Source organism: Python bivittatus, unplaced genomic scaffold (genome assembly GCF_059951505.1).
Source record: "Python bivittatus isolate LINGU-HERP-01145 unplaced genomic scaffold, Pbiv_v1 ctg000080_np1212, whole genome shotgun sequence".
Classification (NCBI taxonomy): Eukaryota; Metazoa; Chordata; class Lepidosauria; order Squamata; family Pythonidae; genus Python; species Python bivittatus.
Window position 1 is genome coordinate 34,616,697 of NW_028277035.1, and position 27,190 is coordinate 34,643,886.

General features: G+C 39.6%; 1 protein-coding gene and 1 long non-coding RNA gene across 4 annotated transcripts in view; one reads left to right on the forward strand and one right to left on the reverse strand.

The window, feature by feature from the left end:
• Window positions 1-13,582, reverse strand: part of RASGEF1C (RasGEF domain family member 1C) — a 93,764-nt gene extending 80,182 nt beyond the window's left edge. Inside the window, exon 1 of one of the 3 annotated variants that reach the window (XR_003086159.2) lies at window positions 13,121-13,579. The gene's annotated coding sequence lies outside the window, so the exon portion shown is untranslated. Of the gene's footprint in view, window positions 1-13,120 lie in introns of all 3 variants that reach the window. The other 2 variants (XM_025175108.2, XM_007421919.4) reach the window with 2 other exon arrangements.
• An 11,132-nt stretch (window positions 13,583-24,714) lies between these two features.
• LOC148216662 (uncharacterized) overlaps window positions 24,715-27,190 on the forward strand; it is a 41,906-nt gene continuing 39,430 nt past the window's right edge. Inside the window, exon 1 of the long non-coding RNA XR_015795057.1 lies at window positions 24,715-25,244. This is a non-coding gene — a long non-coding RNA (uncharacterized LOC148216662). The remainder of the gene's footprint in view (window positions 25,245-27,190) is intronic.

Below are 27,190 nucleotides of genomic sequence, written 5' to 3' on the forward strand. Positions count from 1 at the left end.
GCTCCATCTCCATTTTCTTCTGAAGTGAAAACTTACATATGAAAAGACATGGGGGGGGGCTTTAGGAAAATACCGTCCCAATGGGAAAAAATGCACACACTGCAAGTCCTGGTGCTCACTCTGAGGCCATTTAGAAATGATACGACATTGCTAGGAGACATATTCTGCAGTTTTGGAATGAGGAATTAAAATCAGCATATACAGTACATGATACCCAAGTTTATATTTTGGTACTGATGTATTTAAAGCTGCTGATTCCACTCTAAGATTAGGGTACTAGATGAATGAAAGAGCATGGACCAGGGTTTCTCAATCTTGGCAACTTTAAGACTTCAACTCCCAGAATTTCCCAGACAGCATCTGAGAAACCCTGGCGTAGACAAATTGAATCCTCAGCCAAAACAGACAGATGATCCTGGAACACCTGTGTACCTTGCAAAGGGATTGGCTTACTTGTTATTGATTTTTTTTTCAACTAAAAAAATGTGAGTCTTGACATGTATTTTTCTAAGTAAGTTCCTGGGTTGCCAGAAGAGCTTTGAAATGATTGTACTTATTAAGGTTTGACTATACGGTACACTGATATCTATTTTTTAAAATATTAAATATTTGCCCACAACTGGCATCAGAGTTTCCTCAGGTGGGGCCAATGAAAGGACAGCCATCCACCCTTTCTGAACCCTAGGAAGCCATTAATACATTTGATATGCACCATACCATTCTCCGCCCAGCTGGAAAATATTTGCCCTGGCTGCAAACTTCGGGGTGGAGATGGGGGCTTAAGTACATGATGTTGAAAGGGGACAAAAGCTTTTCTTGATTCTGCCTGCTTTGGTTCCACTATGAAGACTGAAATGATGTTCCTCCATCACCAACATGCTTTGCATGAGACAGCAGTCTCAGAAGGCAGGTTTAGTCTCTTACAACTGACCCAGGGAGAATTTGGAAAAGGGGATCATTATGCCAAACACTGCAGGGAAGGTAACTGATCGATGAGAAGCCGCAGCCACCACTTGCAACATAATATGTTGGCTTCTGGACCACATATTGGTTCTCCCAAACAATCCTAGAGCCACTTTCAGATTGGAGAATATACACTGCATCACTATGACAGGGCCACCAATGACACGGGTTTGAACTTTTCTTGCAAGGTCTTTTGACCAGAAACAAGTTTTGCAGCTCTCAAACACTTCTCAGATTGTAGCCCACTCAGTTTCTACAACAGAACTCAACAGAAAACCCCAGACACTGCTCCATCTCACTGAATCTGCTGCTTGAATGTGACATGAAAACACAAAATTGTAAGAACAAAATTTGGGAAAGTACTTTACATTTGAAGAAGCAGAAATGGGAGAACATGCCGGATATAAGGGCTAGGTCTATCAAGGTCAGAGGCAAAGAGCCTGACACCAGGCTGATAAATAGGCACAGGTGGTCACTATTCCTCCCACCTAAAAGCATGAAGCTCGCAGCTCCTTGTGTCAGATAGGAGGGAGAAAGTGGTGCAAACATCAAACCTTGCTTCTATTGAAAACAGGAATTCCATTGACACTTGGCAGCTACTACATTTTTCTTTTTAACTTTTTTTTAAACTTTTTAACTGTCTTTTGTAATTCTCACAATAAGCCTACCTAACCAAAGAGCTCTATTCTTGAAATATTGTCAGCAAGGCTTCTAGTTTAGTATCAGCAGAGAGATACCTAAAACAAGGTGGGGAGTGAAATGGGAAGCCCAAAGCTTAAGGAAGCTATTCAGAGATCATTGGAATTTTCCAGGTACAGACCTGAATGTTCTTTGTAAATGTGACTAATTTTTAAACCTGGCAAACTGAAATGGCTTTCAAGAAATTAAATTGCAAATCTGATTTGACAGGCCATTATAAAAACAAAACAAAACACAGCCTCTACAAGACTTCATTAAATTCTCTATTCCTTTTATTTCCAGCTTTCAGAAAAATGCCAGCTATGAAGCCAGTATATACTTGTGACTGTTTCAGATTTCAATATAGAAGTTAACAATTTTGAAAATACTGAGGGAGATACTATAGGGAAGATAATTACTTCAATTATTCATCCTATTCCAGCAGTAAGTCTACTTTAGATGAATCCTGATCATGAGGGATCTGGTTTGCAAAGCAGCTGGCTACTGTTCAGTTTTCTTGTGCTTTGGGACCTTTGTTCTTTGTTGTATTACCGTATATAATGTTATACAACTACACTGCTAGCCACGACTCAGCAGATAAAGGCTAACAGAAAACTACCTTAGACTTCCTAGAAGTGTAACAAACATCTCAAAGGCAATTTCCATTCTGCCAACAGCATTTATGGCCAGCTCTCATGTCACACACTGGCAACTATTCTACAAGGCTTCTAGCAAGGCGTTCAAAAAGTGGCTGCTGAAATGACTGCTCCTTATATGGAAATTCATGCTAAATAGAATGGGTTCTAGAAGCTGTCAGGTAGATTTCCCTCTATCACTCTGCTGATGGAGGTACATGCCTCTTTCTCACTGATCAAGGAGGATCCCTCCAAGCTGTGGGTGAAATGCCACCTCCATTTCACTAGGTCTTCAAAACGTACATAGGTGACTGGAAAACTGCCTATTATGTCCACTTGGCTCTGATTCTTCCTATCAAATCCTACCCATTTTTACTAGTTTGCTGACCTTTAGCCCAAATGAGTATTCAGGTTTTGCCTACATTCTCTGAGTTTCATATTTATGTATGGCTATTTAAAAAGACTCACCATTCAGCTGTGTCAAGGCAGCAGTATGCTGCTATTATAAATACACATATATGTAAGTTTAAAACATAACTGTGACTGCGCATAGGTTCAAAAGTCTCCCTGATATTTTATTGTTCAGTAACTAATACCATGTATGAATCACACCCAAAGTGAATCCATTTGTCACCACCCAAGCACCATCTGTTCCTTGGAACAAATGTCATTTTAACGACAGCAGTTGTCATAATCTCCTCACTTACAATCATCTAAAATTACTTTAATATATGCATTCATCTTTGCATGTGTGCATTAAAAAATCTACATGTGACATTGGATATCTGACCCAATTCTCCTCTAAAGCCACTAGACTTTGCTATTGTTTTAATCATAGAATATTTTCACTTATTAAGTGCAAATTTAACAAAATCTTCCATTAATACAGTTCAGGAAATACTTTGCATATTTTTAAAATAGGGACCAGGGCATTTGTTAAATATCGCATTAAAAACTTTTTGCTCATATACATTCACGTACTGTACACCTTTCCCTTCATAAAGATATATTTGTATATATACAAATACTATTTGATGTTTTTTAAGAAAGGACAAATGTATGTAGACAACATAAAGAAATGAGACATGATATGTGTAAAAGGAGAGAAAGGTAATCTCTTTGTTCAGAATTCATACTAGATTCTTTGAAAATTCTTAGATATTTTTGAATGGATCAGAAATGCTTCCCATGCACACAATTATCACTCATCAGCAGAAGCAAGGACGAAGCTGATCCGATAGCTAAAGCTGCTGTCACATTTCATAAACCTATTTTTAAACTTTTTATTATGGATGATTCCCAGAAGAAATAGACAGCAAAGATTCATATAGAGATGTATATTCCATGTTCTCAAGAGAGAGAACATCTTAGAAAGGACTAAAACACTCAATATATGAAGTATAAGAAAGGAATAACCTTTGTTTTAAAATGGACAAACTTTGGAGTGGAGGGGAGGAAAAAAACCCTATTTTTAATGTATACAATGAACAATGGATTAGTTAAATAATTAATATAAAAGTCCATTGATGTGGAAAAATAAATAGATCAGTCTCTAACTTAAAATGAAGAAGGAGAGTGCTGTATACCTGGGGCCTATTCAGCTAAGTCTGATGTTCATACTCAAGATACCTTACATCAAAGCAGATTCCCATGCCTTGTAGTATGTAGTATAGACTAAGCAGCATATATGAAACACTGACAGAAAAGCAAGGAAGGCTGTTAACAAGGGGGAAAATAGCCAATTACTCTTTAGTCTTCTCTGATATGGTGCAAACAAGCTACAGTAGGTGATCTCAAAAGAGTTATATTAAGTAAAAAAATGCTTCTAGAAAAAGAATTAGTTTGGCAGGCATTTCTATCAAGCAAAGCAAAAAGGTACAATGTATAAACTCTCCACTGAATTTCTGCAGGTCAACAACATTTAAAATAAACATTCTTGTACCTCAAACCAGGACAACTGACATAGTTCTGAGCAAAACTGAAGTTTTGTGGAACTATGAAGACAGTGAAGAAACAGGTATTCGTAGGCAACGCTGAAAGCCGCAAAGTTCATGAGAAGAATTAGAATGTTTGAACAGAAGGCTTAGACACGGTGAATAAGGTCAACAATTTTTCAGGAAGGCATCCTGTTTCTGTATGGAGAACCTCATAAGTCATTGGTATAACTTGTGTGGGGGTCTGTCTAAGCTGTCTCTTAGATAAACAACAGGTACAAGCATGATGCTATAGACAGATCCAGACCCAGAGAACAATTTTCTTAGCTGCTAAACTTAGTACTTTCCTAAAGTCATACAAAAGTCTCTCATCCTGGATGCATGCTCCAAGTCAGATGCTTCCCATTTATCCACACCACACCTGGCACCTATATAGACTCACTGCAAAGTTCAGCTGGGACCCTATTTGTCCAAACAGTAAACTGGAAGATGAGTCATCAGGATAAGAACAGCCCAGCAGAGGTTGCACATTTTGTGATCTCACCAAGCCTAGAGGAACCCATCTTGAAGAAAAGCCAACAGGACTTCCAAGAGGGACAAACAGTTTTTCAGAAATAGGTGCAAGTTCTACAGGACCTGTCAGAGTTCCCAAGGTCAGCAGGTGTTGATTTTATAATGGAAAGAGTCCAACTGAGGCCTAGTTCTCAATGATGTGGTACATCTATATCTCTGCCATTTCAAAGTTCTAATGGAGGCTCATATGATTAATGTCCTTCCACATAAAACAACATCTATATATAAAGCAACCTAGCACATGAAAGAAAAATTTCAAGCTAGACAACTTGTTTTGTATGTGTTTAATTTTCTACTATTTTGTAGGAAGAAGCAGTCAGTAACACGAATCTTTGCCTACACTGGTACTGTACAGCCTAGAAATTGATCAACAATCTCATTGCACTGAAAACTACCAGAGCCTTAAGCAGTGATAGTACTTACTAACACCTGTCTTCATAAGGCAAATATAAACTTGGCAGAACAGAAAAATATTTTTCTTTCCTGATACCACAATGCAGATATAGTGTAAGAAGAACTTAACTCCCTCTTTTGCATATTCCCACATGCCTTTTTTTTAAAGAGCACCTGAAATGTGATCACACATTTCTCATATCATCTAATTTGGCCCTGAAAGAATCAACTTCCTTTTTAACAGCGATCATGCATTGCTTTTAAAACACTAGGCATAAATGCTATTAGCAAAGTTCCAACTGAATATTTATGTATTTAAATGTTAACCAATCTCTATTTATATACAGCTGGGAATGTGCTGAAATAAAATTAAACAAACCCAGGGAGAAAAGGCAACATCTGAGTCAGAAAAGACATGAGCTAAATGTCAGAAATTTGAAACAATATAACTTGCCTACCAACTCTTGGCTCAATTTTATGATATGTGCTAGACAACATGTTGCTTGCAAAGGCTGTCATGTATCAACTACCTTTAATCCAGTCTGACAAAAAAAACATTCTCCTTGTTCAGGCAGCAACCTCTGCTTGGTGCAGTACTTTCCCTTTTCACATCCTTTCCTCAAGAATAAAATGAAGCACCTCAGGGTAGCATGGGATCAGACAGAAGATATGGCCAGGTGAATATCCATTAGATCTCATCCTTCATGGCCATAAAGTTGTTCTGCACCGTTGGTTCCCAAACCCATATTACTGCACATAGGCAGCCTTCTAATATTATGGCCTTTTCCACAAAGTAGAAAATAATACACACCAAGAGTTAATAACCAAAACATGAAGACTTTGTCAACTAGACTGCAACAGCTACTAATGCTGTCCTTGAGCCTGTTTCCATTATATTATAAGCCCGTTCTGTATTCTTCTCCAGACATGCAGTCCCATTATTTATTTATTCCAATATTTACAGCCTTGACATAGGCTCTAGCTGCTTGGCAACAATTTCTCTCTGTAAGGAATGTCCCAAGGAATTATTTCCAATATGACACAATTGTATTATCTTCTCCATATTTTGTATACCCAGGTTCTGCAGGAGCAACAAAGCTTCTACACATGAGGTTCAATCTACAGGCAGTTAGATGAAAATCTATTAAAGCCAGAGCTACTAGCAACTGTCAGGATGAAAGCAGAAAATTTCAGATGGAGGAAGCAAAACTTCCCAATAGTTTTAACAAATGCAGTTTTTAATCATTATGTTTCATACTATCTCTGGACACATCAGGAAATACCTTCCTAATTAACATGGATTGCCTTTCATCTACAAAAAAAAAATATGACAAAAGTAATTAGGTTTCACATTACCTCTGAGAGTTAAGTAAGTTATTATTAGTCCCATTATTTAGAACAAGAACTGATATTCCCAGTGTTGCATGATTAAGTTACATAAAAATATCCTGATGTAAAATGGTGCTTGCCAAGCAGAAGCTTGGTAGGACAACTGGAGAGTCTGTTTATGTTGGATGGTTGTGAACTGCACAAAGCAACTTTAAATTTTGCTGTAACAAAAACATAACTGATCTGGCTTACTTATGTCCTGTGGGTCACCACACATTCTTCGGCTACAGCTACCACATGGGAAACCATTGAAAAGCCTTCAGATAAGAACTTGCTTCATTTTGTGTTCTTTGGAGGCAGCTGTCCTACACCCTCTGCCACATGGGAAGCCACTTGAAAGGTCCTGCACAGAAGCTGCTCTCCATGATGGTTGTAATATGTGAAAGCTGCTCAGCAAATGGATTGCTTTTCAATCCACATCCCACATGGCTGCCATTAGGGCAAAATCACTCAAAAGACTGGATTTTGATAGACTGACAGCTCTTGGAAGAGATGAAAACTCCAGCAATATCTATGAGCTTTCTTTTGACACAGCCTCTCTTCCTCCCCCACCCACCCACCAAGAGGGCTGCTCTTAATTTTGGAGGTAAAGCTGTATGTGCTTGGTTTCAGAGTGTGAAGTAGTAAGTAGCTTGCCTTTGGAAACACAAACAGATGTGGTCAAAATCTTCAAAGAACTCTCCAGCTCTCTAATTATTTCCTTTTAGTTCTCGGTGTGACTTCATATTCTGACTAAGCTGAGACCTACAAATGCTGGAAGAAAGATTATCTAGAGCAGGAGTCATCCACCAGTGAACAAAGATATCTTGGATCAGGGACAGCCCCCAGGAAAAACAAATATTAATTGAGCAATACTTAAACAATTCTAATACTCCTCAGCTAAGTACCAGAAAGATTAGAAAGAGTGAAAGTTTGGAACTTTGCCATTGTTAGATCTTCTCTAAAGTATACTGTTGTCTCTTCAGCTAGACAGTCCAGAGGTATGGCAGTCCTAGACGTGAAGCCCAAGACTGGCACTGTTCTCTTCTCTAGTGTGGGTGACAAAATGCTCTTAATTACACTGTCTCTTTGGGTCAGTTTGGGAAATGTTGGATCCTCAAGCAAGGCCCCTGCTAAATCATCTCTATACATACTTCTTTAGGGTTATTGTGTGCTGACTGATTGCATTACGCTATAAACCAGTGGTAGTTTGCAAACATGGATTAGGAATTGCTCTTCTACAATTAATTTGGCTTGTTAATCATTTGGAGATATTATGTGGCAATACCATAATTGCCTTTGCATTTTCACTCATATGCTATGCCCCTAGATTGTCTTTAGTTTAAGAGCTAAAGCAGTTAAGAGCTAAAGCAGTTTCTAGGCTAGTACAAAGCTTTGCTCCAAATGTTATTTTCCAGCACCTTAAGGCCTTATGAGCACTTTCATGTACTCTCTGCAACAGTGGTTAAACATGGCAACTTATTGGCCATGCATGGTATTGAGGAAAGTATTTACAGGATCAGAAACATTCTTCTTAGCCAGCATTTTCTATTAATAAGTCCCAAAATGTGATTATGCATTCCTATCAGAGCAATCTTATTTGGTGAACCAATGTTCCCTATCAGATCAATATTAACAATATAGAGAGAAAACTGGCTTTGAACTATGACTTCACAATGATACAAGATAAAAATAAAATTAATGGATAGCAGAAAAGGGGAAATTAAATGGACAGCAGAAAAAAGCTTAATCATAAAACAGTTCTATAAACATTATAAATTATGTAAGAAAATACGAAACTAAACTAATAAATAACTTACAAATGAAAAACACTCAGTGGAAATTGCCCAAAACTTTAAGTAATGTTGCTTAATTATGCCTGAGGGCCTTTTAAAAAAACTCTTTAGTTAATTACTTCTGAATCTGATTCTACCCAACTCAGTCTTTTCAGCAGTAAATCATTACGAAAAAATTACTTGGGAAGTAAAATGTGGTTGTTTTATAACCTCCATTAATAGGCCTATTTTAATTAACATGTGCCAAGCTGGAACATCACCACTGTCCTCAAGGAGTCATTATTTGACCCACCTACCCTGGACAATTTCCATCCAGTCTCCAATCTTCCCTTTTTAGGGAAGGTTGTTAAGAAGGGGGTCAGATTACAGCTCTAGAGGGCCCTGGGAGAAATTGATTATCCAGACCTTTTCAGCTGAATTTCAAACCAGTGCACAGAATGGAGACAACACTGATAACATTTGGCAATGATTTTTGGAAAAGCCAGGACATGGGTAGTGTAATCATTCTGCAGTGTTCAATATCATCTATTATAGTAGCCTTCTAAACAGACTACAAGGATTAGAAATGGGGCACACTGTTGCAGTGCTGCTCCTCCTTTTTCTGTGATCGGTTCTATTTGGTGCTGCTGGGGGGAGGTAGAGATCGACCCTGAGGCCTTTAATACTTGCAGTGTCACAAGTCTTAATACTCTTGCCTTCCCTGTTCGACATCCACATGAGGCTGCTGGGTGAGATCATCTATTAGTCTGGGGACAAGTATCATCAGTATGCTAATACTCAGTTGTGTATCTCGACCCCAAACCAACCAAATGATGCTGTCAAAGTCTTGTCCCAGTGTCTGAGGCTGTGGGGGTCTGGATTGAAAGGAACAGACTCAGGTTCAATCTGGGGGATATTCGGACTACTCAGTCCTAGTCCCAGAGACTTTTTAGTCCTGAATAGAGCCGTACTTCTCCCTTTGGGACTAGTGCACAATGTGTGGATTTTCCTGAACTCACAGCTATTGCTCAGGGAGAAAATAGCTGTGACCAAGAAAGTCTTTGCACAGATTCATCTCAGGTACCAATTGCAACCATTCCTGGATTGGGAGGGTCTTTGGACAGTCAGTCACACCTTGGTCACTCATGTATGAAGTACTGCAATGGGCTGCTTTGAAGACCACTCAAAAGCTGCAAGTGGTCTAGAATGCAAAAGCACAAGCAGTTATGAGCATGCCACAATGTGCTCACATAATACCTCTGCTTAGTGAACATCACTGGTTACCAATTGGCTTCCAGGTGCAATTCAAGGTGCTAGTTTTTCCCAATAAAGCCTTTCATGGCACATGGTCAGGCTATCTGAGGGACCATCTGCTCCCATAGTTTTTATCCATCCTGTACAAACAGAAAGAGTTAGCAAGCCTTAGATCTCATTGATTAGGCAATGTCATCTGATGGGACTCAGAACGCCTTCTCTATTCTAGTGCCTGCCCTTGGCAACAATCTCCTCTCAAAAGATTTGTCTGCCCCCAACCTCATTTAAAAGAACCCTAAAAACCTGGCTTTCTCTCCAGACCTTGGGCTAGGGTATGTGGCAGGCTTCTTATAGGAATTATTTGTATCAAGCAATCATGTGTTTTACTGCTCTTTCTGGATGTTTGTCATTCTTTTTATCTGTTTTATTGTTCTGAATTTGTTTTTCACAACATCCAGAGTCATTAGGGGATCAGCGGACCTTAGAAATTTCAAAAGTAAATAAATAAGTAGTACTAGCGCCAGAAAAGCTGGAGGGTTTGTTTTTTTTTTAGCCAAAAGCTGGAGGGGGGGGGGTTGGTAAGTTTTCCAAGTGTGTGAAAAAAATGGCATCTCTTCAGTCAAATGCAGAACTATACGCACCTAGTATTTCTTTTTCAAAAATAATTTGTAAGCTGATTTTTGGTTATTGCCTGAAGAATGGGACTTTGAAAGGCCAGTAGGTCTAGGGTACAAAATTACTTTGCTGCAGACTCAACCCTATGGAGCCCAAGACTCACATGGCTATCTCTCTAGAAGTCATTTTTATGTCTAACACATACTGAAATCAATAAATCAATAAACACAGCAAGGATGTACAACTATTGTCTTCTAGATGGTTTGCACTGTAACTCTATGCAACTGACCATGCTATGAGATTGATGGGAACGGAAATCCAAAACAACTGCAAGGCAGCATATTGCCTATCCCTCATCTACAGACACTGTATTTTTTTCCAGCCAGAGAATGATTTAGGTTGACCTATTGCCCCCGGGAAACCTCAAAACTGTTCACAGTATTCTAAAATTTCATATACATTTTGTATGAAAGACTCTACCCGCATTACTTCAAGCACATTAAAAGAACATGGCCAAAGCATCTAAAATGTATAAATTATGAACAAATCTCTCACTACTCTTACCTATTAATATTTCTATTTAACAAGGCAAGTACACAGTGTTTAACTAAGGTAAAAAGTCTATCTGGAATATAATGTTTAGTATCTCCTGCCTTTACAATGCATGCAGTGACTCAGGTGGCAGCATCTGGTTGATCTTATTTGGGCTTCAAAGCTAAGCAGGCTGGTTAGAGATGAAAGATGAGAGATCACTATGGAATACCAAGACCTTAAACTAGACTAGAAAATCAAAGGATGCTAGAAGAAGGCCATGGCAAATTATTTCAGTACTGCAGGAAAGCTACTCATCTGCATCCATGCGATGGTCAGGAGTTAGGCTCAAATTGAGAGCCTCTTAATCCCACAAACAGTAAGAAATGAGAAGAAGCTAATCAAAGCAGTTGATGTGTCAGAGCACTTCAGTTTCTTCACCAATATATAATAGGATGTTACTGCATTCATTTATTTTCAAAGCATAGAATTAAAACTAATCACTAGTTTGGAACACACAACAGTTGCTTCATTGTAGTTTAATTATTATAACTGCAGATGTTCTCCTATGATAAAGGTGATTCCTCGCTGAATAGAATACAGAATTCACACTATACCAAATAATTAAATAATAACAACAATGACAATACATGTTGACACTATAATCAAATGAGCAGCCTGTATTCAATTTTTTAAATTGATTTTTTTTTAAAAGTCACATGTATTTTATTTCACGGATTAGTACTTATCTAAGAATTTATCATTTATTGAACCAATTAGTTCTTACCTAGTTCAAGCTAGGTATACAGCACTTGCTCAATAATACTGAGACACATTTCCTGATTCAAAAACAAATAAGTTTCTTTTCCCAGGAAAATTATGCCTGAACTGAGAGGGTACATGACATGATTAACTTTAAACAAGTTTTTCAAAGATGAATTATACTCTGAAACCATGATCTAAGCAAAAATAATGATATATTTTAACAATAGCAAACTGCAAGACAATCTTCTTTTAAGCTGAAGCATGATTAGGTTTTCCTGTACATGAGCCAAAAATGAACTATCATACTAATAATTGTCACTGCAGCCCCACGCACATACACCTGGAATTAAGACCTACTGCATCTTATAAAATTTAATCCCAACTAAATATGCAGAGTTACACCTTAAATTGCATTTAATGTGTGTACTTATTACTGCCTCTTAGATAAACTCTTTGATTTGCATATCTCACACCCTTGCCTTGGAAACATGACATGAACGAGTCGCTGCAACCCTCCGGTGCTTATTTCTGCATAACATGGTTAGAATCAGAGTTTCAAACACAGGTTAAAGTATTAGGGAATGATGAAAGTACAGGTAAACAGAGGCAAACAAACCAATGAATCTAAATGTATTTGGAAGCAAACAACAGCGGATACAATTTCCAAGTAAATATGCCAAGGACTCACATGCCTGTTTTTGGAAAGATGGGGGTGAGCGACACCTCTGTGAATTGCAGCATTTTCAAAAAAAATATTTGTGCATTGTGTACTTCCAAACAAAGGGAAGGAATGGGAATGTTCTCCTTTTTCATTCTACCCAGTAGTAAGAGCAGTTATCCCAGTTTAGCAGCTTTGAGACCGATTCCCTCCCTCTTCCATTAAACTCAGTTCAATAGACATTACAGATTTTCCAGTCTCAGGCAGTTCGAAGGGGCTCAGATCACCCTTCCCAGAGAACACACGGGAGGTCAGCCTCATTCATCTCGGATGTCTCCCAGGCAGGCAATCTTCCCTACAGATATAAACAAGCCCCACCGGCTCGCTTTTTCTATTCCAACCCAGACGCCACCAGCAATCGATAAGGAAGTGCATTACTGAATTAAAAGTTTCTTCTCATTAATCGCAAAAGTCTAAAGGACCCACGGTTTAGGACTGGCTTCCAAACTACGGCCTTGTCCTTGCCCAAGATGTGTGTGTGTGCAGCACACATACACACACACGTGTACACAGGGACCTAAGCAGTCCCCTTCCAGCACGACCAAACGTTTGGAAACTGCATGCCCAACCCAGTGACTATCGCTCAACCGCTGCAAGGTGCCTCCCTAGAGATGCCAGGCAGGACAGGGCGATCCGGGCGTGCCTGCCGCGGCCCTCCGCCCGCAAGATTGCCTCTCCACCGCTAAACGCGAGGCCAACGCAACAGACTTTGCTCAGAAAACAGCCTTGGCCAGAAAAAGAGGGAAGAGGCGGGAGGGAAGCCTGGACACCCTCACAGATGCTCGGCTACGTAGGTGATGCGCACAAGACTGGAAGAGAGGTGGACGCGCGTCCGCCTTGAAATAGCAGGCGGCAGGCGCCGTCCGTCCACCAGCCACCTGGAAGAGGTCAACGGCGAGGGAAGGTGCCGCTACTCACCCCAGCTACGCGCTCCTCGTTCCGTTCAGCGCCATCGAGATCCAGAGGTCCCCGAGCAGGTTTCAAGCCTTCAAGATCGGCTGCTCGCAAGCACGGCCAGATCCCTCCTTCGCCTGCCAGGGGCCCAGAAGCTCAGCCCGCTGTGCCCGACGCTAAGCCATCCACTTCCACGGCGCCGCCGCCGCCGCCGCTCTCGCTGCAAGAGGCTGTCGCGGCCAACACGCGTGCCGCACCTCCGAGCCGAGCGCAGGGCGGAGGAGGCGTGCAGCGCCGCCTGGCCGCCGCGCGCAGAACGGGCCTCGGGGGGGCGCCTCCCGCCTCTTCGGCGCTACTCGCCTCAGCCGAAGCAGGGCTTGGTGCTTTTTCGAGGCACGTGTTGAGGCGGACCCCGCAGCCGCGGACAGCCAATAAGCGGGGAGCGCGGCAAGCGGGGTGGGCAGGTGCAGCCTACGTAAAGGAAGGGCGTCCAGGCCCCCTTCCCTTTCCTTCCCGTTTGTCCCAGGGACGCCGAGCCGTGGCCGGCTGCGCGGCAGTCAGTTCGTGCGTTTAGGGCAAACGCCGCCGGCACTGCGAAAATCGCGTCTTCTGCGCGCGAGTCGCCGCGCTCCGATCCACCGCGTGCAGTTGCGCCTCCTGAGCGGAACGCACGGAAAGGCAGGAAGAAGGTTGTCGCCCAAGACAGCTTCCTGATCGCGCGCACTTCAGTTAAGCAGATAAGGCTCTCAAGCGAGGGAACTATGTGCATTTATTTATTTCATGAAACTCCGCCAAGTTTTGTTAGATTCAGAGCTCCTTGGCTGTAGTAGCAAATTACCAGCATTGTAGGCTTAAGAGATTATTTTTGACTATGTAACTTGAATCATAGTTACATGAGTTTATAAACTGAGAGAGGGGAAAAATACAATGAAATGCAGGATGGCGTAATGCAACCTGTACAGATTACTTGGGCCCCATTACAGTGAAATTCTTCTCAGTAAATGTTGATTATATTGCAAGTCTCTTACAATAAAACCTCAGAAATTAAAAGCTGTGGAACCTGTTGTGTGAAGGAGCAAACCTTCATTTGATTTAGACAAATTAGTAACTCTTCAAATCATGACTAGAAAGATTGGGCCCTCCTTCTTCCTGTCTTTCAAATTGATTCCTCCTTCATGTGGACAGCCAAAAGAAACCAAAGGATCACTGAACAAATCAATCCTCACTGGAGACACAAACTCTCCTATCCTACACATTATGCGAAGATTTAGTTCTCTAGAGAAGGCGCTAATGCTGGGAAAGGCGGAAGGAAATAGAAGATGACCAGTAGCAAGGTGGATGGACTCAGTGGTGATGGGTGCCTTGTTGGAAGACCAGGTTAGGGACAGATCATCATGGAGAAACTATATGTGATTGCTAGGAGTCAAAAACAACTTGATGGTGCATCATGTTTACTGGTTTGCCTTGTCAGATGTTTTAATGTCCAAATTGATACTTTGAACTGTGTTTTGTCTTCAAACTGTGATTTAAAAGCATAGTTGGGGGGTTGGCTTCTAGAATAGCTTGGAGGCAATTTGAATTAGCATCACTGTAAAATACATTTACATAGACGTGAAGAAGGATGAGGGGTTGGCCTCAGAGAGGGAGAAGATAAACACTGGTCTGAGGATCCAAAACATTGTGTGAAGGATTGGCAACAAGAGACCTGAATGAGGTCATTCTGTTGGTGGTGCTTTGAAGATGCAGACGGTTTCCTATTTAGTAATTAAAATGTAGTGGGACACTGTGAAAAGAAGTAGAAAAAGATAACTAGCAATTAGTTTAGAGCATGATTCAATCATTTATTTTACTGTGGCATGTTAAAGAAGAACATCAGATAAAGAACTGCTCCGTTAAAGGTACTGACACCATCAAATGTAACAGGACTATTGTGGCACTATAAATAGGGTCCTCAGAATAGATCCGATTGTCCCATTTCAAAATGTATGATACCAAAAAGAACAAACATAGTTATTAAGAGGTTAGAGTATTTTTCTTAGGAAAATAGCTAAGGTGTTTGGCACGTTCTGGGTGAGACAACTAAAGTAGAATACATTCCATGTATGGAAAGTGTACAGTTATAAATTACCAACAAACTCAATTGTATATTACATTCCCTTTATTTAAGAATGGGTATATATCTTGGTTTTTAAGATCCAGTATCTAATTTGTTAATCACTATCTCTAACAATTGAATTGGAGATAATCACCTTTACAAATTGGTTCAGATTTAGAAGCCCAATGATCTGGCTTTCTTTCTTCACTCACTGAGCTTGTCGTGGCTGCCATGCAAAGTGGGTCTATTCCCACCTGCAAGTTTTTAGAGAGAGATCCTTTGGTGGTTTTTTATGTTTTGCTTTTAAACATTGACACTGGTTTTTTTTAATGTATATGACCTGCAAAGGTGATAATAAAAATACAGATTTTAAAAAGTCTAATAACTATCAGATTAATATAGTTACTTAAAAACCACATAACAATCTCATTGCCTTATTTGGGGGGGGGGAGGGGTGTATGGTAAAGCAACTGTAGGAAAGAAATAAAATACAGTAAGACCAAACTGGAGGAAATCCACAACAAGCAGGATTCATAGTTTACCCCATTCAGCTAAGGAACTGCTGTTGGTGCAGGCAGAGCGTTTCATTTTAAATCCAGGCTGCTGGACTTTATACTGACAATTACAACAGGGGCAGGAGCAACATTTATAAAGGGTTTAGATTAGCTGATTCGAACTAATCTTATACAAGTAATAAACACAAAATAAATCTGTACAGTGGTTAATTCATGCAGCAAGTGAGATATTATGTAGGAAGCTAAAGAGATCAGTTTTTGGCACTGGGCATTTTCCTCCTTCATACCAGCGCAAAATTATTGTTTATACTTTATAATAGCTGTATGGTAACAGCTAGAATTTTAAAGTGTGCTGTAGCACATAAACTGGGCATCATAAGTCTCTGGATTCAGACATGCATGGCATCTATGCTGCTTTACTGTTTAATGCCTGCATTGCGATTAGCACCTTCTGAATTGAAACAGAAGCAATCGCGTACACTTCTGTTTCTCTCAACATTGCTGCCTTCTTACCTAACCCTGCAGAGCAGCACGTACTTTCCTAGCTGTTTCTACAAATTCTACAGGCTTGATCATGAGCCTGAACTGTTCTTTGGATACCTATAGCATCATTTTATTTTGCTGTCTGCTGGCAGAAAGATTTTGCCTTCTCCCTCTAAACAAAATGGTGAGGATTCAAGCGGGGAAGCTGCAGTGTTTGGTACTGTCAGGAGAGGAAACAGCTATTTGGAGGAAAAAATAAAGCATGTTCTCAATCTTGTGATGCAGGAGGTGCTAATTGCAATGCAGATATCAAAGTCTGAACCACTTCATGTTTCACCATCAAGGATTTTGACACAAATTCATAGCTGGAGAATTTTATTTTTACTGCCAGCCAGCTCTTATGTGTGTGTAACGTTAACTTAGTTATAGATGATAACATTATTCCACCAGAAAGCTGTCTTACTAAAACAGTGTATATATTTCCCCTTTTGTTAATATAATTGAAAAAGGAACAACTACCTTCATTTAATCAGGGACAGTTCAGTCTCAGCTTTTGAAAACTACCTGGACCCAACTAGATGATTCTCTCCACAACACTAGGTTGCCGCTGCCTTTTTCCAGAATGTTTTCTCAATTTCCCAGTGTAGTCTAGAGCCTTGATATTTTGTGGTACTCTTCCATCCAAGAACTGAGCAGTTCTGATCCTCCTTAGCTTTTTGAGATCAGCCAAGGTCACTTAGGACACCTATTTGCTTACATCCTCATGTATTTATAGCTAGTCTGGTGGCCTTTCATTTCCTTCTCTAAGAAATGTTGCAAGACGATCAGCAGTCTAGATTCTCTTTTCACTTGGCTTCCTCTATTCCCTCGCTGGTTTTGCAACTTCTGTATGTTACTTCGCTGGGCAGAGGAACCCTTCCTGGAGATATGGCCAATCTGAAGCTCTAAAGCTAAATATGACCCCCAGCCACTTATTTGCTGGCCTTGGCGTACTCTCTGACTATACTTGCTAAAGATCAATATGGATTCCCATCATTTTGAGACAGGAACAGCATGAAAATAGTACAGTAGTGTCAGCCCTAAAATAGATGAAACACAATTTTTAAAACAGCACCCCTACTAAACCAGAGCATCCTGGCCCTTCTACTTACATGATATAGCTCAATTCAGTTTACATCATTATCATACAGTAGCCCTGACCCTTCAAATAAGTTAAACACGGTCTTTGCCATGAAAAATGTTGCCTGCCATGAATATCAGCATCCCAACATCACATGCTGTAGTTGGTCTTCTGCCGTTTTCCAGCACAGGAACAAGCAGGCGAAACACCATTTTGCATTTGCTTGAGAAATGCACTTTCGTACTAGAACACAGTGCTGGGTTGATAGAGGGCTGTGATGGATCACAGGGAGGAAAACATGGAAGTCTTAAGACAAACACTCTAGGAAGCTGGTGAATGAAAGGCAAACTCTTATGGAGGGAAGCATCAAAACTTTCTTTCACAGCATCTATTTCGTTATTGTGCTAATAGTGACCTTTTTCTTGAAAAAGGCAAATACATAATTGCACTGCATGACAAATGGTAAGTAATTCTGATGAAAATGAAGATGATGATGATATAACTAAAGCACTGTTTAAAAAAGCATATAGTGCAGTTTGCTTGGAAAGGCAGAGCAGGAGAGAGGATAGGCTAGATAGTAAAAATTGCAAGAAAAAGTGCCCATGAATGCTATTTTTAGCTATAGTTGTGATCTTCTGACTACTTAATGTTCTGGCTGGCATGAACTAATGCAACCTTCTCCCACTTTCACCTCTCTAGATATACTAAACTAGAACTCTCATTGGATGATGGAAGCTGTAGTCCAACCCATGTAGAAGACATCAGGTGGGAAGTGATGGATATCATTGGCATCCCACTATAAATAAAAGTAGAAATTGATGATGGCTGTTACAGTGACAAAATCTCAGTGCAATTAGTTACTGTACTGTTTTAGCTGCAGGCTATATTTTATCTTTGTTGCTAAGGTCCCTTATTTAGGATGAGCTCTTGTCTTCACAAAGCCATTTCTATCCCCCCCCTCCCGCCCCGGATTTGAACAAAGGCACAGTTGAGGACGATGAAATAACCAGCACTTCTTGGGTTGTTCAACAAAAAGTCTTTAGTTGGGATATTTACAAGAAATTCCAGACCATAGTTCAGAAGACTTCTGTTGCCCAGAACTTTACTCTCCAGCCCAAAGTTTCTGTGGAAAGAATCTGTTGATTAGCATGGATTGGAATTTTATGATTATGATATATGGAATTTGAACATTATAATACAGAATGGGGCTTTAATTCTCTGGCTGTACAGAACATTCTTAGCCCAGGAACTATAAAGAAAATAAAAAGCATTAAAAAGAGTTGCAAATTCTCAAATGAAGTATTAAAGGAATGACTGATGAAATACATACTCTTTAGCCATTTACAGTGTGCGTTACTTGTTTATACTGTGTGGTGTGAATCTAACTAAGCATGGTTTATTAAATCTTGATTAAGCAAATCATGGCTTAGTGAGATATGTGATGCCTCTATCTATGGTTTTCTTAAACTTGGTTTTGTGAATAAACCACCATTAGCTGGCTCATGCATTATGCTTAGCCATTAACCATGTTTTACAAACCATAATAGTTAGGTTCACACATGATGTTAAATTATAAACAAATAACATTTTGCCTTATTATATCATATGAACCCATTCTCTCTTACACATGCTCATATATGATTACTATTATATAGAATAAATCAGTTGTTCAGAAAAAATGACTACTGATGTATTAAATAAATCAATGGAAGATAGGTTCATCAATCACTATTACTTCAGGGGACTAGAAGAAAATCTTTCTTCTCAAGTTTCCTTTAGTTCTAGGTGGGATTTGGTCATGGTACAGTGCTTTGCGTTTTTCCATATATGTAGTCAATGTTACCTGATGCAGGTTGGCCAATATACAAACCATGGCTGTGATCAAAGAGAAGAATAAAATAAGTATATATAATATGGTGTACAAAATGAAGTTCTGTTTGTTTCCACAAGCCCTTGTGCCATTCTGCAGGCCATCTTTATAAATTCTTATAGTTTAAAGTCAATGGGGTGTGTGGGGTGTCCAGGGAGGGGTAGCACCTCTGATGGAGGGGCCTGCTGTGCCCTTTCTAGGGCTGCTCATTCACTTTTGGTCCCCACCTGGTGCTCACCTCTCACCTGTGGCTCCAAGTAGCTGTAATGCACAGCGGCCACTCCCCAATAAACCGTCTCGGCAGATGGGCCAAACCAGATGAAGGTAGCCAACGGGCCTTCAGCTCTTGGTGAGATAGGGGATTTGTCTGTCCCAAGTTTGTGAAGTCTGGCCCTGGGAGATTGAGCGGAGACTGATCAATGGTCAGGAAGGGTTGTGGAGTGCTAAGAGCATGACAAGAGACTTAGATCTGGTGGTCATCCACTGCAGCAGGAGAGGTCTCCAGCCATAATGGTTCTCCGTACCACTAGATTAAGGTCTCTTATGCCGAGAGAGTGGGACTGCCCCTGCAAAACGGCTGTTCCACTTAAAACTCCATCACGCACAGGATTCTGTTGTGTGGTTCATCTTCATCTGCAGCTCATCTGCAAATCATCTCAGTACACACCTAATTCGTTGAGCCCTGCGGCGATGGGGGAGTGGCGAACCAACAGGTGGAGATGACCACTGGCAGTTGTAGTCACAAACGTGCACATGGGCGGCCCTTGGACCAGTGGTCATTCATCTCCGTACCAGGGCAGCAGAGATGTCTGGCAGCATCCAGGGCGACTGGGCAGCCCTTCTAGGATAGCACTCCCCACCCTCGCATGAGGGAGGGGGTTGGAAAAGGTACCCTAAACATTGCCTGTCCCATAACATCTGGCTAGCTAACTGCGGCTGGCAGATCATCTCCTTAGTAGTCAAACATCAAGAAAAATGAATCAAAGAAAACTCATTTGTGGAGCCTGGAATGTCTACACCTTGCTGGATTGAGACAAGGTGTCAAGGCCTGAAAGACAAACAGCACTCAGAGCAGCCGAACATTGCTGTTATAGCATTGACATCGCTGCACTCAGTGAGACCAGGCTGGCAGACGAGGGTTCATTACAGGAAGAAGCAAGTGGATATACTGTACATTCTTTTGGAAAGGAAAACCACAGACTGACAACAGGGTTCACGGAGTAGGTTTTGCAATCAAAACTGCTGCTGAAGAACATCTCTACCCACTGGAATAAATGAACATATTATGAAGTTCCGCTTTCCTCTCAGCAAGTCCCAATATATTACCATTGTGAGCACTTACGCACCAACTCTCATGAGTCCAGATGAAGACAAGGAAGGTTTCTCTGAGGACCAGGAACAGATTATTCAAACAACACTCACCAGCGACAAACTCATCATTCTGGGCAACTTGAATGCTAGGGTTGGGGCAGATAGCGATAACTGGGATGGAGTCCTTGGGAGGCATAAGGTGGGAAAACTAAAAAGCAGTGGCCTGCTACTTCTGAGCAAATGTGCCAAGCACAACCTGTGCATCACTAACACTATATTTAGACTTGCAAACAAGTACAAAACTACCTTGATGCATCCCAGGTCCAAACACTGGCACCTACTTGACTATGTCATAGTATGTCAGCATGATCTTAAAAACATCACCATTACCCGAGCCATGCAAGGTGCTGAGTGCTGGACAGATCACAGGCTGGTCTGGTCGCTCCTCAACCTGCACGTAGTCCCTTTACATCCTAAGCAACCAAGGTCTGTCAGAAAGTCATTCAACATCAGCAGACTGCAAGACCCAGGCCAAGTCCAATGTTTCCAGGATGTACTTAATGTTATTTTCAAGATTTTTCCAAAAAAATAGATGACTACAGATGTTGTGAGATTTAAGCTAAATGTGCAGTCAAATGTTCAGTTTTATTCAAACTTCATTTCTTAGAGACCACCAAATTCAGCTTATGGTCATGCTAACCTTACCCAGCAGTCACTTCTTCAACACATGAACAGGAGAAATTTAAAAAGAAAGGGAATTTCCATGGGAGGTCCAGTTGATATAACTTTCTAGTCTTAGTAGGGGATAAATCCAAATTGCATTAAAGACTCTCTCTTTTCTTCTTAAGAAGTTGAAATAAACATAGTTCAAGCAAGTGAAAATGAGTGACACTAGCAATCATGAAGCTGCATCTGACAGCGTAGAATGTCACCACATAGAGGTTCAATGTGCCTCACTTGGCTAGTATGAGGGGAAGCATCCAACACTATCACACAACAAAACACAACCATTTCAGATATACTGTATGAAAGATTTGTAACAAGAGGTTTGGCTGGGTTTTCACAGCCCACTAGAACAAACCAAAACAATACATGTGACTTAACACATTTCATGAATCAAATTTCAGTTGTGGAATTTCTTGGTTTGGTGGGCCAACATATTTTAGTGAGTTAATTTAAAAAACTAAAACTCATGCTGTATATCCACAAAGTACATGTTTGCTGTTACTAACTTGCCAACTTGAGATTTATCCCTAAGAAATATTACGAGACCTGTGAAATGTTCAGAGTTCGCCTATTAGCAGTATGAATATTTTTAAATCTTCTGTTCTATGGGTTGTAGCAAAATGAACATAACAAATGTACAACTAATTACACAATTTCAGTTGCAGTGAAAAGACGGAGGGATTTTTTAATGCATAATTGAAATTGCTAATAAGAACCTTCAATGAAACTGCTAACCAGAGAATCTATTAAGCACAATATCAGCCATTGTCTTTTTGAACATTTATTATGGATAGGTGGTACAAAAAATATTGAAGACAAATTAAGATTAATGTATAAATAAGCAGATCAAATTGTATATGATATATTTCATATAGAACAGTGGACAAAAAAGGGGATTTGTAAATGCAATACATGAAACTCTCTTTTATGTGATTGTTAGTTATATTAGTGTTGGTTGCTGTATTTTTTGTTTATGTATACTACTATATTGTGAGATAAAAATATCACATGACTATTCCTTATGAAGGGATTGCCAGGTGCTTATGGGGAAAAGCTGTTTACAGTGGGCTGAAAATTGATAGGGCTTTTGGCAACAAAAACACATTGGGACATCTCTGGTTTTGTTACGGTGCATTAATCTTCCTAGGGCCACCTGCTACAGTGCAGTTCTGTGTCTGGTTTCTTAGAAGTATGGCCAGTTAATGATTTAAGGGACTTGCTTTCCAGTAAACTACGACAACTTATCCAACTATGGCACCAAGTAGTATTGATATACTGTTAGAAGAATGTGTGAAAAGTTTGAAATCGACTAAAGCAATGCGAGTAGGAAGCTGGGGAGAACTGAAAGCACACAAAGACCAAAATAATAATGGACAAGAATCAAAAGAGATTATAAAAAAATAACAATCTGAAATGTCAACAACTGTGTAAGGCCAACACCGGTTTCCCAGACCAGGTTGTGGACAAGCAAAGGAGACCAGTTGAAGCAAGATGGCTGCCTGATCTCCTTATAACAAATAGCAGTCCACAGAATTGGTAAGAGACTATGATCAGACAATTTCAGTAAGTTGTTAGTACTGGATACATCCTCCAAAGTTTTACTCTGTGGTGCAGAATAGAGGGGGAAATCACTTGGTGTCCTGCTTTCCATCTCTATTCTGCTACCATTACATACATAAAAGAGCTGGAATAATCAAAGACCATTCCCTTTGGGACTGTTCTTGCCAATTACCTACATATTGTTTCCAGCGGCTCTGGACAGTTCTGCCTTTTTGATATAGATATCTAGAGAGAATGTAAATTGTTAGTATTAAAGTCCTCTATCCTTTTCTCTCTTACCTTTGTCTCTCTCCCTGCTCTTACCTGCTTTTTATCCCATTTTGCCACTCAACTGTTTTTGATGTTTACTGATGTTTAATAAATAAATCTCAGGCTATACATATATTTTGCAAGCTGAACTGAGTGGCATGTGTACTTGCTCTTCTCTGTTATAAGATTTGACTGGGAGTGTGTTGGATGAAAACTAAACTGGAAATTAGCCAGGAATTTTGCAACAGTTAGAAAAGGTAACAGTAAAACTCAACAAGGTGGCAAAGTATTCGTAATAATAATAGTTAACCCCAGATACCCTGAAAAATTAAGAAAGAACTTGCCACTTATTTATGTGCAACCAATAAATATTTCTTTCCACCTGAAAAGTGTATGAAAGGATAGATAAACCACACTTGATAACTGATCTGACAGGAAGAAAATACAGCTGGACAACATGAGGGCTCCTGCTGCTAAGTGGTTAATTATAAATACTGAATCTGTATCAAGCTGTCTTCCATGCAGCATCAATTTACGTTAAGCAGTCTTTCACATGAAACATTTTTAATATTTCCCCTGTAACAATAACACAGCATTGGATCATACTTTTGTCAATCTGATGTCTGACTTGTCTCAGTATTCTTTTCAGAAGATCCCACAGAGCAGATCTGATCCCACTGTGTGGTTCTCAAACATATGTAATATCCATTATGCTACTCCCTTTCAAGAATATGCAAAGTAACGTTAGACAATGTGCAGAAAGGCAGTAAAGAATAGTAAGCAAAAGAAATTAAAGGCATGAGATAAGAGGAAGGGAAAAAAAAATACAAGTAAACCTCATTTAAACTTTGGTATGTTATGGTTATTCTCAAATGGTCCCATAGCTATTAACCTCTGCAGCCCCTCATGGCATTTCCAATTGATACTCTACATAATGTTTTTTAGCAAGATTGGGAAGTTGTAGACTAGGAAACAAGCCTTAGTCGTACCATGCTCCAAGCAGCATTCCTTGCTAAGAGCAATGCTGGTCACTTTTGCCATATTTTGACCAGAATGTGACAAGTGCAACCAAAGCCCACTTTCACCCCAAACATGCTCATACTATTATGTAAAAGGTACAATTTCTAATCTAGAGACTACATTTGCAAACCAATATACTGTTGCTCACATTCTATAAATTGGTGGTACATATAGTTTGCCAAAACTCAGGATATCAGTTAAATGAAGTTTTGCACTTACTCAGGACATGACAACTGCAGCCCTAAAACTCTAGTTTTGAAGAATCTTTTGGACAAATGTAAATGCAATGGAAGTCAAGTGAGCAAAATAAGATTTAACTTTGTCCATTCTGGGTTGGTATTCTGAGCATTGTAATTCCCAAACATCTGGAATATGCTAGGTATGGGAAAGCTAAATTTCTAAGCAAAGTAAATGCAGTTGTTTTCTAAAAGAAAACATGCTTCTCACGACATCTTCTGTTATAATTGCAGACTTTGAGTAGGCATTATCTCCAAGTTACAAGGTTTTGGGCCATGTTGGCTGGGAATTTTGGAGCCAGATTCCAAACACATTGGGAGAGAACAAGATTGGGAAAACCTCAGCAGGTCATGGAAAGGCAGAGTAAAAGCAGTTCTTTTTCAGAGAGAAACATATTTGTTACTGCAGGTTTTTTCATTAGATTTACCTTCTAATTCTAAGTAAGCATGTTAGGTCTCCACTTACCAAAGATTTCACAAGTATAAATGTCCACAAGAATATTTCACCCTGTCCTTGCTTCTGCATTACCATGTATTGCTGCGAAAGCATTCTGCAGTGTACGAAGCATTTTACACTTCTTAATTTATCTTCTCAACAGTGCTCCATAGCAGGCTGCAACACATTGATTGTTCCCAGGCTACTTACTAAGCTTAGGTCTGACAATAGATGTGAAGGCAGATCCAAGGATATCTTTTCCATCACACAACGTTATCCAGAAATAAGTGGAAACTGTTCAGAGAGCTACTTCTCTAGCAATGCCAGCTTCTGCTGCCAAAAACAACGGGGAGAAATTCTTTCCCCATCAAAGTGAATAAAGACGCTGTTGAGGCAAGGAAAAAGAATGTGTGCATTGGAGTGCCAACTGTCTAGACTAGACTGTTGTAATTTGGTCCCCTTTGGGTACAATGGAGTGATACAACAAATGTGGAGGGCACCAGATTGGGGAAGCCAACTGAAGTAAGGTAAGCAAGATTTAGTTAAAGCTATTTTGCCACTGCATATATTGTTATCTGTTACTTTATAACACTATCATCTTTTACTGATAGAAAATTTTTTTTTTTCAAGTAATGAGTTATTGCTAAGAACATTATTTATCAACATGGAACCTCTACAGAGGGCATAATCTGTGAAAAGAGGTTGTAGTCCCTTTGTTCTCTGGCAATAACAGTTACTGGACTCAAAGGTATTTCTAAGCAAACATGCATAGGATTGTAATGTCCAAGAGTGGAAAAGGGAAATTAACATGGTGCTTTAATACAGACCAACTGTTAAGGCAGGTTACCAATAAAAAAGCAAGAGTGATGTGCCTGGTTGTGAAAAAAAAAGTGTTGTTAATTTCTCATTGATTATAGAGAAATATGCTGTATTTTAGCAGAAAGGAATATTTGAATAAGATCAATAACCAATTGTAGTCAATTTATTATGCAAATATAATTAATATTTTAATAGTATAATAAAGAATGCTTAATATATACATTTATTATTTATTGCAGTCAATTTCTTTTGAAAATATTTTTAATAGTAAATAAAGCTTGTTTTATAAATGTACATATGTAGTAAAGACATGCTAAGGATCATAGTGGAATTGAAATAATTCTAATTTTCTTGAATTGTAGACAGAAAATAAAGTTCAGCCCATTATTTTGACAGAGTTGTATCTAATATCACTGGAAAAGATATTTAGCAATAAACAAAGCACCAAGTAATCATTTGAGCCAGGATTTTAAGTGAATGGCTAATGGTGCAGTCAGAAAGAATGCCTTGTTAGTTGAAGCTCTAGAGAAGCTGACATTTTGATTTCTTGGCATTCAACCTCTTTCTCTTTCCCTCTCCATGTGACTCTGTGCGAAAAAAAGAGAATCTGAGTGAATGAGAGTTGGGGTTAGTGGGAATATTGTTCCATTCAGTGAAGATGATTCAAGCTGCATGATTTGAGTTAAAAATATTATCAAATCTTTTTTTTTTAACTGCTTAAATCTGAGAATTATTGCATAATAAAGAAAAAAGATTTGTCTGCTCTCATGGAAATAGATGGAAGAATCAGAGAATCTGTATTGACAAGTATTGAAGGAGACCATATATGTGTGTGAGCAGAAGATACGGTGGGTTGGATCAGAAGCGTTATTCTACTGATGAGGCAATAAAACAGTGGAAGTTCATTCAGAATGCTTCTACTATAATGAGGTGATTTTAGCCAGTTCCTGTCTTGGTCAGCCCCTCGGTGCATTGCCTAGAACAGATTTTGGTGGGATAATTGGAAAGGGGAGCAGCAGCATGAACCCCTACTTCTCCATTCACATAGTGAAAAGCTCCAGTGAACCTGTTGTCTAAGAGTGTTAATATTGTTGCTGAATGATATCTTGATGACTTTTGAGCAGATGACTTTTGAGTCTTATAGAAAGAATATATGCAAAACACCCACCAACAGACCAAAATGTTTAGGCCATAGTCACATTAAGGCTGGCTCCAGCTGGTGGTTTGCTTTGACTTTTGGCCAATGGCTGGCAACTAGACTGACTGGCCAATCTGGGGCAGAGAACCAAAGGAAAAGGGCAGCCCTAGACTCATGTACTGCCTGTCCCGACTTCATCAAATAAGTGATTAGGAAAGGATAAGCATTTCTAAAATCTTTCACTTCCTAATGAATGAATCCATCAAAACTGTTTTTGATATGATATTAAATTTTAAAAACTGTGTAATTAACTTTCCTTTAAAAACCCAGTTATTAGTTTCTAATACTGGAAATAAACCAAATAGAAATACAGCTATGTAATTACGGTATATTATTACTGTATAAAAAATATCAGAAATGGTACTGTCCTCAAAAAACAGGGAGGGAGATTTAAAGTGGAAATCTTTGAGCAAAAGAATCCAAACTTCTATGTTTTTATAGTGTAACAGCTGTGTT